The sequence below is a fragment of the Citrus clementina genome, unplaced genomic scaffold, assembly GCF_000493195.1.
Source record: "Citrus clementina cultivar Clemenules unplaced genomic scaffold, Citrus_clementina_v1.0 scaffold_4, whole genome shotgun sequence".
NCBI lineage: Eukaryota > Viridiplantae > Streptophyta > Magnoliopsida > Sapindales > Rutaceae > Citrus > Citrus x clementina.
Window position 1 is genome coordinate 7,469,691 of NW_006262274.1, and position 10,854 is coordinate 7,480,544.

The 10,854-nt window shown below is 31.7% G+C and overlaps 1 protein-coding gene across 1 annotated transcript in view; it reads left to right on the forward strand.

The window, feature by feature from the left end:
* Window positions 1-6,988, forward strand: part of LOC112098852 — a 28,827-nt gene extending 21,839 nt beyond the window's left edge. Inside the window, exon 5 of the mRNA XM_024185320.1 lies at window positions 6,959-6,988. The gene's annotated coding sequence lies outside the window, so the exon portion shown is untranslated. The remainder of the gene's footprint in view (window positions 1-6,958) is intronic.
* Window positions 6,989-10,854: the final 3,866 nt, after the last annotated feature.

Genomic DNA, 10,854 nt, shown 5'->3' on the forward strand with positions numbered 1-10,854 from the left:
ATGGAAATTTAAGGGAAAATTCCCTTAGAGAAAAATCATTCTAGGAGTCCATCCTCCTAAGGATGGAAATTAAAGAAAAATCATCCTACGATCAAATCCTCCTAAAGATGAAATTTAAGGAAAAGGTTCCTCAGAGAAAATCATCATAGGATCAAATCCTCCTAAGGATGGAATTTAAAAAAAAAAATTCCTTAGAAAATCATTCTAGGATAAAATCCGCTTAAGGATATCCTAGGATAAAATCATTTTAAGGATGAAATTTAAGGAAATTTTCCTTCGAGAAAATCATCATAGGGTCAAATCCTTCTAAGGATGGAATTTAAGGAAGAATTCCTTAGAGAAAATCACTCTAGGACAAATTCCTCCTAGGGATGGAATTTAAGAAAAAATTCCTTAGAGAAAATCATCCTAAGATAATATCCTCATAAGGAAGGAATTTAAGGAAAATTTCCTTATAAAATCATCATAGGATAAAATACTCTTAAAGATATCTTATAATAAAATCCTCCTAAGGATGAAATTTATGTAAACATTTCTTAGTTCCTCCTAAGGATGGAATTTAAGGGAAAATTGCTTAGGGAAAATCATCCTAGGATAAAATACTCCTAAGAATGACATTTATGGAAAAAGTCCTTAGAAAAAATAATCCTAGAATCAAGTCCTCCTAAGGATAGAATTTATGGAAAAATTCCTTAGAGAAATCATCATGGGATCAAACCCTCCGAAATATGAAATTTAAGGAAACATTCCTCAGAAAAATCATCCTAAAATCAAATCCTCCTAAGGATGGAATTTAAGGAAAAATTCCTTAGAGAAATCTTCCTAGGATCAAATCCTCCTTAGGAAGGAATTTCAGGAAATATTTCTTGAAACAATCATCCTAGGATCAAATCCTCATAAGGATGAAATTTAAGAAAAAATTCCTTATAAAACCATCCTTTGATAAAATTCTCTTAAAGATATCCTAAGATAAAATCCTCCTAAATAAAATCCTTCTAAGGATGAAATTTAAAGAAAATTTTTTTAGAGGGAATAATCCTCGAATCCAATCCTCCTATGGATGGAATTTAAGAAAACATTCCTTAGAAAATCATCTTAGGATAAAATCCTATTAAGGATATCTTAGGATAGAGTCCTCATAAGGATGAAATATAAGGAAAATTTTCTTAGAAAAATCATCCTTATATAATTTCCTCTAAAACATGAAATTTAAGAAAAACTACCTTAGAAAAAATAATCCAATGATCAAATCCTCCCAAGGACAAAGTCCCCCTAAGGATGGAATTTAAGGAAAAATGCCTTGGAGAAAATCATCCTAGGATCAAATCCTCCTAAGGATGGAATTTAAGGAAAAATTCCTTATAAAATCATCATAGGATAAAATTCTCTTAAAGATATTCTAAGAGACAACTTTCCTAAGGATAAAATTTAAGCAAAAATTCCTTAGAGAAAATCACTCAAGGATAAATTCTTCTTAAAGATGCAATTTAAGGAAAAATTCCTTAGAAAATGATCTTAGGATAAAATCCAGTTAAGGATATCTCAGGATAAAATCCTCCTAAGGATGAAATTTAAGGAAACATTCATTGCAGAAACTCATTCTATGATCAAATCTTCCTAAGGATGGAATTTAAGGGAAAATTTCTTATAAAATCATCACAGGATAAAATTCTCTTTACACTGTCATAAGATAAAATCCTCCTAAGGATGAAATTTAAGGAAAATTTCCTTAGAGAAAATCATTCTAGGATAAATTCCTTCTAAGGATGGAATTTAAGGGAAAATCCCTTAGAGAAAATCATTCTAGGAGTCCATCCTCCTAAGGATGGAATTTAAAGAAAAATCATCCTACGATCAAATCCTCCTAAAGATGAAATTTAAGGAAAGGTTCCTCAGAGAAAATCATCATAGGATCAAATCCTCCTAAGGATGGAATTTAAGAAAAAATTCCTTAGAAAATCATCTTAGGATAAAATCCTATTAAGGATATCCTAGGGTAAAATCCTTCAAATGATGAAATTTAAGGAATATTCCTTAGAGAAAATCATCCTAGGATCAAATCCTCCTAAGGATGGAATTTAAGGAAAATGTCCTTTGAGAAAATCCTCTTATGGATGAAATTTAAGGAACAATTCCTTAGAGAAAATCACCCTAGGATAAATTCCTACTAAGGGTGGAATTTAAGGAAAAAAATCCCTTAGAGAAAATCATCCTAGGATAAAATCCTCCTAATGATGGAATTTAAAGAAATATTCCTTAGAAAAATCATCATAGGATAAAATCCTCCTAAAAATAAAATTTAAGGAAAATTTTCTTAGAGAAAATCATCATATGATCAAATCCCCGTAATGATGGAATTTAAGGAAAATTTTCTTAGAAAATCATTCTAGGATAAAATCCTCTTAAGGATATCCTAGGACAAAGTCCTCCTAAGGATGGAATTTAAGGAAAAAGGCCTTAGAGAAAATCATCCTAGGATCAAATCCTCCTAAGGATAGAATTTAAGGAAAAATTCCTTAGAGAAAATCATCTTAGGATAAATTCCTCCTACGAATGAAATTTTAGGAAATATTCCTTAGAAAATCATCATAGGATAAAATACTCTTAAGGATATCCGATGATAAAATCCTCCTAATGATTTTTTTTTAAAAAAATCTTAGCATAAAATTCTCACAAGGACATCCTGAGGAAATCCTCCTAAGGACAGAAATCAATGACAAAATCTTCCTAAGTATGGAATTCTTGGATAAAATCCTCCTAAGGATGTTTAAAAAAAATCTTGGATAAAATTCTCCTAGGGAAAGCCTCCTAAGGATAGAAATCAAGGATAAAATATTCCTAAAGATGAAATCTTTGGAGAAAATCCTCCTAAAGATATTTTAAAAAAAAAAGTCTAAATTTTTTATTTTAAAAATTTTAGACTTTGGGGTGGGGGCAACAGTTGCACGAAAAATAAAATATTTCTAATTAAGGCCCAAATAAATTTAATCTCAATAAGGCCTATTTAATAAATTTACTCCGAATTAAGTTCAGAAGTAGTGGATGTTAGCCTAAAAGGCTACACATAATATAATTTTGATGATAACAAACAACTGTCTAAGTGATTTAATAAATATTGTATTTCACATTTTCTCTATTTTTTAAAGGATAATATTTATGCAAGTGAATCAAGTAAAATCAAGTTCAACACACTCAACGGATAACGGCGAAATCAAGAATAAAGTTTACAGTTCAACAGATAAATTATTGCGATAACTTCTTGTAAAGCCGATATAATTTAATTAATACATGATTTAATATTTGAGAAGTTCAAGAGTTTATTTAAATAATTACTTTTTATAAGCTAAAAGGTTTTATATTTATAAGATAAAGAATTTTGTGGATTTAAGTAATTTGCACTAAAATGAAAAGTTTTGCAATCCTTGAATTTAATAAGTATTTTTTAAAATTCTAGTTAGACCCATTTGCAAATATTTTAAACGTTTTGTGCCATACTATAATTTATTCAAGTTTGAGCACTCGAATGTAATCCAAACATTTGAAATCCAAAATTGGATAGAGTGAGCGGCTAACCTCCTGAGGTCTAGCGGCTAGCCGCCTGAGGAAAATCTCATATTTTCAAATTTTGGATTAAATTGAAAGGATTTGAGAACTTTGATATTTATGAATATTTTGTTAAATCTTGAAAAGGACATCTTTGAAAAATATTATTATATGTTGGGCCATATTATTATTTTATAAAGTTTAGAGAATGACAAGCATAATTTAAAAATTCTGAAATTGGACCTTTTATGTAAAATTGTATGACGTTGTAGGCCATCGTATAATTATAGAAAGTATTGGGCTATAATATAATTTTAGAAAGTTTTGGGCAAAATATAATTTTGTGAACAATATTACTATAGCAAAATTCAAATTTAACGGTAATTTTACTATACTGGAGCGGCTAGCCGGCCAAATTAAGCGGCTAACTGCTTGGGCGTGGGAATTTGCCTATAACGGCTAGTTTTTGGGCTTTAACTATAAAAATCCAACTCCAACTTCATTATAAAGACTAATGCAAGCATAAATAAGATCATATAACACATATTGGGCTTCTATTTCGCAAATCATCATTTATTGAATCATTATTGTGCTATTATTTGCATATCCTCTCTTAAAGAGAGTTTTTGTTGTAATTTTCATTTCTCATCAAATTGTGAGTGTACACAAGTGTGAGAAACACTTGGGGTGAAGAGATTGAGGAGATAATCTCTTGATTGTAAAGGTTCATTGACACCTTGGAAGTCAATTGTAAAAACTTGAAGCCTTGAAAGGTTTGGATAGTGAAATCCTCGAGCTTGGTTGGCTTGGAAGTGTGGACGTAGGCGGGAATTGCCGAACCACGTAAAAATTGTTGTGTTTGCTTTCTCTTCCCTTACTCTTTTATTATTGTGATTTACTAAATTTATTATTTTTGTATTTGATTAAGGCAATAGATTAAATTGTTGTGCGAATTGTTTAGCATAAGTTTTAAAATCTCAATTCACCCCCCTCTTGGGTTGCATAACTTGCATTTCATTGGACAAACTACCTTGAAAAGTCCTCCTAAGTAACAGGACTTCAACGCCCAAAGGGTTCCAAGATCCATGGCCAAAAGGATCTGAGGTCCTAGGTTCCTATCCTAAGACAAACCACCTAGGATAAATCAACTAGGTGGCAAGGTCTCAAAGCCCAAAAGGAGCCAAGGTCCTAGGTTCTTATCCTAAGACAAACCACTTAAGATAAATCAACTAGGTGGTAAGGATTCAAAGCTCAAAAGGTGTCGAGGTCCTAAGCTTTTATCCTAGGACAAACCTCATAAGTTTGAAGGTTCCTATGATCCCAAGGTCTTAGTAAAAATAACTTAAGGATAAAATGTTTCTTCCTTTAATCCGTAGACAAGTTTGCACATCCATATGTTAATTCACACAAGCACTAAAAGAAAAGTGCTGCCAAATATCACAAGAACAATGGCATTTGTCATCAAAGTAACTAGCATTCAAGTCAAATCAGTTTTGCTTATAAACATATCCCTCGTTCTCACTAAAAGGTAAGAAACAATGGATTCAAGAGGGGAAATGCTAACTTTCTCTCTTTAGTTCTCTCTCCCTAAAATTATATTTCTAAAGATCCAATGACTAATTTGCTCGTCGGAGGGTTTACGCCGGCAAAGCCGGCCCTCTGATCCTTTTCTTGTGTCTGTAGAGTATCATTGAACGAGAACATTCTCATTGCTTAAGGAAGTGAACTCAAAAGAAGTAATATAAAGGCCCATTAAGATCAACCCAATGGGTAAACTCACCATTGTCAAATCCAACAAAGAGGAACCCAAGTCCTAAGGGGGTTGATCTCAGTTAGAATTTCCATATAAGCAGTTGGGACAAAATTTGCACCAAAAAATTGATATATTACTGTCTTTTTCTTTAGATTTATAAGTAGCGTTGTAGTGCTATACTAAATGAATCATTGTAATTTAATTATTATACAACGATTAATTCTGGAGTAAGTGAGAAATTTCAATCACGGACAAAATATAAGATTGATAATTATTGATTAGGTTAATAATCCATGGCAATAAATTCTGATAAGTTTACATCAAAATAATATCGAGATTTCTTGAACATGCACAATCGATTTTGAGTCTGTCATTAACACATTAACCTAATTAAGCTCCTTAGTCCTTACATATGCAGTGAGAAATAACTTTTTTTTTGTAGAAATAATAATATATCCTATCCTTTGAATAATTGAATTCCACCTTCGGCTGCAGAATGATCCATTTTAAGATCTGTGGCAGACTGGTAGGTCAAGTCTATTTAGGAAATAGAAAATATAATTTAGTTGGTTTAATTATTTTGGGTTTAATGAGGATCTAGAAGCATACAAGGAGTTATTTAGGAAGCAAATTAATGAAGACCCGCAAGCTTGGATAACATAAATCATGTAAACTGGACACGGTTGATTTGTGAAGATTGCATGCTAATTAGTGTTGCATGGTTGCTTATAGTCTAAGAATTGGTCACTTGATCGTTATATAAAGGGCTTGCAATTTGTACTTCCGAGGCTTGATGACATAAACCGTATGTAAATCTTTTTCATACTATTTTTTTCTCTTTTTTTAAAGGTAAGCCAAGTCAAATTTTCTTTTGATTCGATTAAACCGAGTCGGATTCTAAATATATTTTAAGTTCCGTTCAATTAACCAAGTCGACAAATTTTGTTAGTGCTATCTCTTCCTTTTTTTTTTTATTACAACGATCATGTTTGCCTCGGTTCAAACCCCGAAACAGCACAAAAACGACATCGTTTCGATATTATTATTATTATTATTAGTTTTGATTCACTATAATACGACACCATTTGGCTTGGAAAAGGCAAAGGAAATGGTAACCCAGCTGCTTTCTCTCCTCTAGGCGATAGGGTTTAGCTTAGATCACGTAAAAGCAAAAGCAAAAGCTCGAACAAGGATGAGTTTCAGCATTGTCCCTGAAAGATGATTTTGGACATTTACTGTGGCTGTGAAAATGTTCTGGCAGCAGATTGATTTTCTATGTGGCTTTGCAATAAGATAAAGTATTGTCTTCTTTAGCATAAAGTTGAGTTTCAAAGCTTAAATTGTGCTTGATGTTGATTAATAAGCGGGTAATAATCTGAGCATTTGTTTCTATATTTCCATATTAATAAGCGAGTTTCATTGCCTTGTTGTTAAATTAAGTTAATATAATGGGTAATAAGCTGAGTATTTTTTTCTATATTTCATTTTGAGTGTTGTTGATTAATAAGTGAAGCAATTTCAACCATCTCGTGAGTCCTGACCTTATGATGCGATGCTTTTACATCAAGCTTGAGCTATTCATTTTGTTTCTATTTTCTATTTCTAAATTTAATGAATTTGCAATAATTAATTAATAATATATTGAATTATTTTAATTTGCAGCAGTGAATGGATAATTTAGAACAAGTGGAGGAGGTTGATAAAGTAGAAGAATTGCAAGATTTTCAAGGGGGATAATTTTGAAGAAAATAATGAGGAATTGGTGGAAAATGTTATTGAGCCTAAGGTTGGGATGTCTTTTAACATTCCTGATGAAATGTTTGAATAATAAAAACCTTATGCCTACAAGAAGGGTTTCCAGTGATGCGGAGATCTTATAGAAAAGGGGATGATAGGAGTTTGAAATATGTGACATTTACTTGTGGGCGAAATGGCAAGTCAGAAAGCAAATCTAATCATGTTTTGCTGCTTTAACCTAACCAAAAAAATGGATGCAATGCTAAAATTGGAAGACGTTTGGATGTTTTTTGTGGAAAATAAATAATTGGAAATTTGTACTTTGAACACAACCATATTGTGAGTCCGAGCAAGAGTAGGTATTATCAATGCAACCGTACCATTAGTCCTTTTGTTAAAAAACAACTTAAAATAAACGAAGAAGCAATAATTAAAATGACTTAAAGTTTCAAGTCGATTGTTATTGAGGTTGGTGGCTTGGAAAATGTCTCATTTTTAGATAGAGATGCTAGAAATCATGTTGATAAGGTGAGGCGATTAACGCTCGAAGAAAAAGATGCTGCTACAATTTAGAGATATTTAAAAAAAATACAAACAGATAATGATGGGTTTTTCTTTAGTCTTGACTTAGATGAGGAAGGTTGGTTAAAAAATGTATTTTGGGCAGATCCAAGGAGCAGGCCAGCCTATAAAGACTTCGAAGAAGTTGTCACGTTTGACACCACATACCTTACAAACAAGTATGACATGTCATTTGCTTCTTTTGTGGGAGTTAATCATCATGGTTATTCAATTTTTTTAGGATGCGAGTTGAATTCACATGAGGACACGAATATATTTATGTGGTTATTTGACACATGACTACATGTATGTCTGGCTCTCTTCCCCTTGGAATCATCAAAGACTAAGACAAAGTAATGAAAAATGCAATTGAGATCGTTCTTCCAAATACTAGTCATCGATGGTGTTTGTGGCATGTACTAAAGAAGGTGCTTCAGAAGTTAGGAAGGTATGCAGAATATCATGACATTAGAGTTTCGTTGCATTATGTTGTTTATGATTCACAGACTCCTGTTGAATTTAATGAAGCATGGCATGACATATTATAGAAATACGATCGTGGTAATAATCAGTGGTTAAATGGTTGATACAATGAAAAAATTCATTGGGTTTCATGTTTTGTTAAAACTACTTTTTAGGTTAGAATGTCAACTACTCAACTTAGTGAGAGTATGAATGCTTTATTTGAAGGGTATGTTAACTTAAAAACAACCTTGAAGCAATTTGTAGAGAAATAAGAGAAAACAATGGAAAGCAAAATTGAGAAAAAATGGCAAGCAGATGCTAGGTGTTTTAGCCAACGGATGCCATGTCATACCAGTTTTACAACGGAGAAGCAAGTTGAAGGAGTGTACACTATCTCCAAGTTTCAAGAATTTCAACAGGAGCTAATGAATAAGATGTATTGTGAGGTTTTTAGTTATGGGGATCAGAATATGAAGTCATTGAAAATGATAGAAAGAGTAAAAAAAAACTTTTAAAGTTATTTTTGAAAAAGATGAAGGTGAAATTCATTTTATGTGTTCAATGTTTGAATATAAGGGCATTTTTGTAGACAAGCCATTGCAGTGTTGCTATATAACCATATACAATTACTTCCTGACAAGTATATCATACAAAGATGGAGAAAATATGTGCGGAGATGCTACAGTAAAGTCAAAGTCAGCTATGATGTGAGGAGTTCAAGCATTGAACATCAGCAGTTTAAAAAGGAGTGCATTGCTTTTTATGATATTGCTAAGGTGACTTCAAAAAATTAAGAAAACTATAAAAAAATATTATGGGTTGGATGAAGAAAGTAATAAAGGTTCTATTCCTGAATATTTGATGTGACAATGACGATACAATTGTTGATGGTGGATCAGGAAATTGTACTGAAATCATACAGGATCTAGTAGTAAGTCGTCATAAAGGTCGTCCACCTTGCCAAAGAAAGCAAAAACAATTTAAAAAGCCAAAATAAAAGTTGAACAATATTTTTGTAAGCACAATTGTAGAGGTAATTATATTATATCAAAGTAATTTAAATTACTTTAATACATTCACTTTAAATTAATTTAATATATATTTTAAATGTATCTTGATTGTTTTCGTAGGACTCGGAGATACATGATTTATCATCTCAATTGACTACCACAATCCCAACACAAAAGAGCAATATGGCCATGGTAGTATTTTTTAATTTGCCATTTTCATTTGTCATATGTTTGATAATTTGTGTTTAATTTTTTTTTTTGTACAATACCTAGCACAATAGGCACTCCCAGAATATGTATTTTTTTCCCCTTACTATCAGTATTGGATAAATTAGGCTGAATTCATCACGTAAACTTCCAACAATTACCACAACCAAATTTTGAGGATGCCAATCGGAGGGATTTTTCAACTAATGAACCGAGCACATGATCGAAATTAACTTGTGTTATGTTTTTATGTATTATTTTGGTTTTGTCAGTTGTTGAATGCAATTAATTTACATGTATAAATGCAATTTATATTTATACTTTTGTTTAGTCATTTGTATCTTTAAATAAGTGATCGTTTCACTATAATTTCAAATTGTCGGATCGTCATTTTCTTGATTTCAGATTACCATTAGCATCCAGAAACTAAACTCCAATTTTGCGCAATGTCGATTACCCTTTTTCCCATTGATAGTTAGTCGGTAGCATCCAAAATTGATAAAATCTTGCATTAAGATAATTAGTTAGCCATTTTATGAGTTAACATGAATTCATTTATTGCCAGAAAATTATTCTTTGCTCAATTCATGATATGGGTTAAGTATTTTGATCCGATTAAAGATTTTTTCAAATTTAATCAATTTTGAAATACATTTGTTATCATCAAAATCATTATTAAGGAAGCATACATGTTAATAATTAAGTCAAATGATTTAGAAACTTATACTTCGCAGGAAAATGGTCTACATATGCCTACAAGTCTTTTAGAGTCTTTTTCAGTTACATAGTACAGATTTAAACAACTTAAAAATAATACTTGAATAGAAAGCATAATACAATAATCACAAGTATTTTAATAAAATCAAATTGTGGTGTCTGTCTTCTTCAAAGTTGGTCGTCCAACAATCGCCTTTGCACCTCACATTCTTGCATACGCTCAAGTTCTTTGTGCAATAATTGAAATTTATTGGACAAATACTCAATCTCCAATGCCAACTTCCCAACCTCCTCTACTAACAAGTCAATTTTCTCTTCACTAGATTTACGGTATTCTGCCCATTGAAAGTCCTTACATCCTCTACGAATCTAAAATTTGCGATTTGGATTCTTTATTGTATGTGACGTTAAGAAATCCATCCAATCACCGCATCTGTTGCATATTTGCAATGAGTTTAGATTCTTAATTATGCTGGATGACATTATGATTAGTATACAGCTGAAACTGCCCAAAAAAGAAAAAAAAAGCCTAATTCAGTTTAGGAATAAGTTTTATATGTAAGTCTATTCCAATATCAATTATTCCACAACATCATCTGATTTATTTTACCTCAACTTATCTCAACAGCAGCTAGACCAAATCTTTTCTATTTCTCAAATTCCTAGATCTACACCCGAAAAAGGGAATTAGTACTTGAAAATTAGTTTAAGGGCTGCTGCACAAAGCTTTGATCAGTACAAAATCCCCTAACAATGGCACTAATATTGAACTATGACCTAAAATTACTCTTTATCAAGGTAAGACGCATGAAAATGACCAAAAAATTACTACCATTGTAAGTAGCTGCCAATTGCACTGCA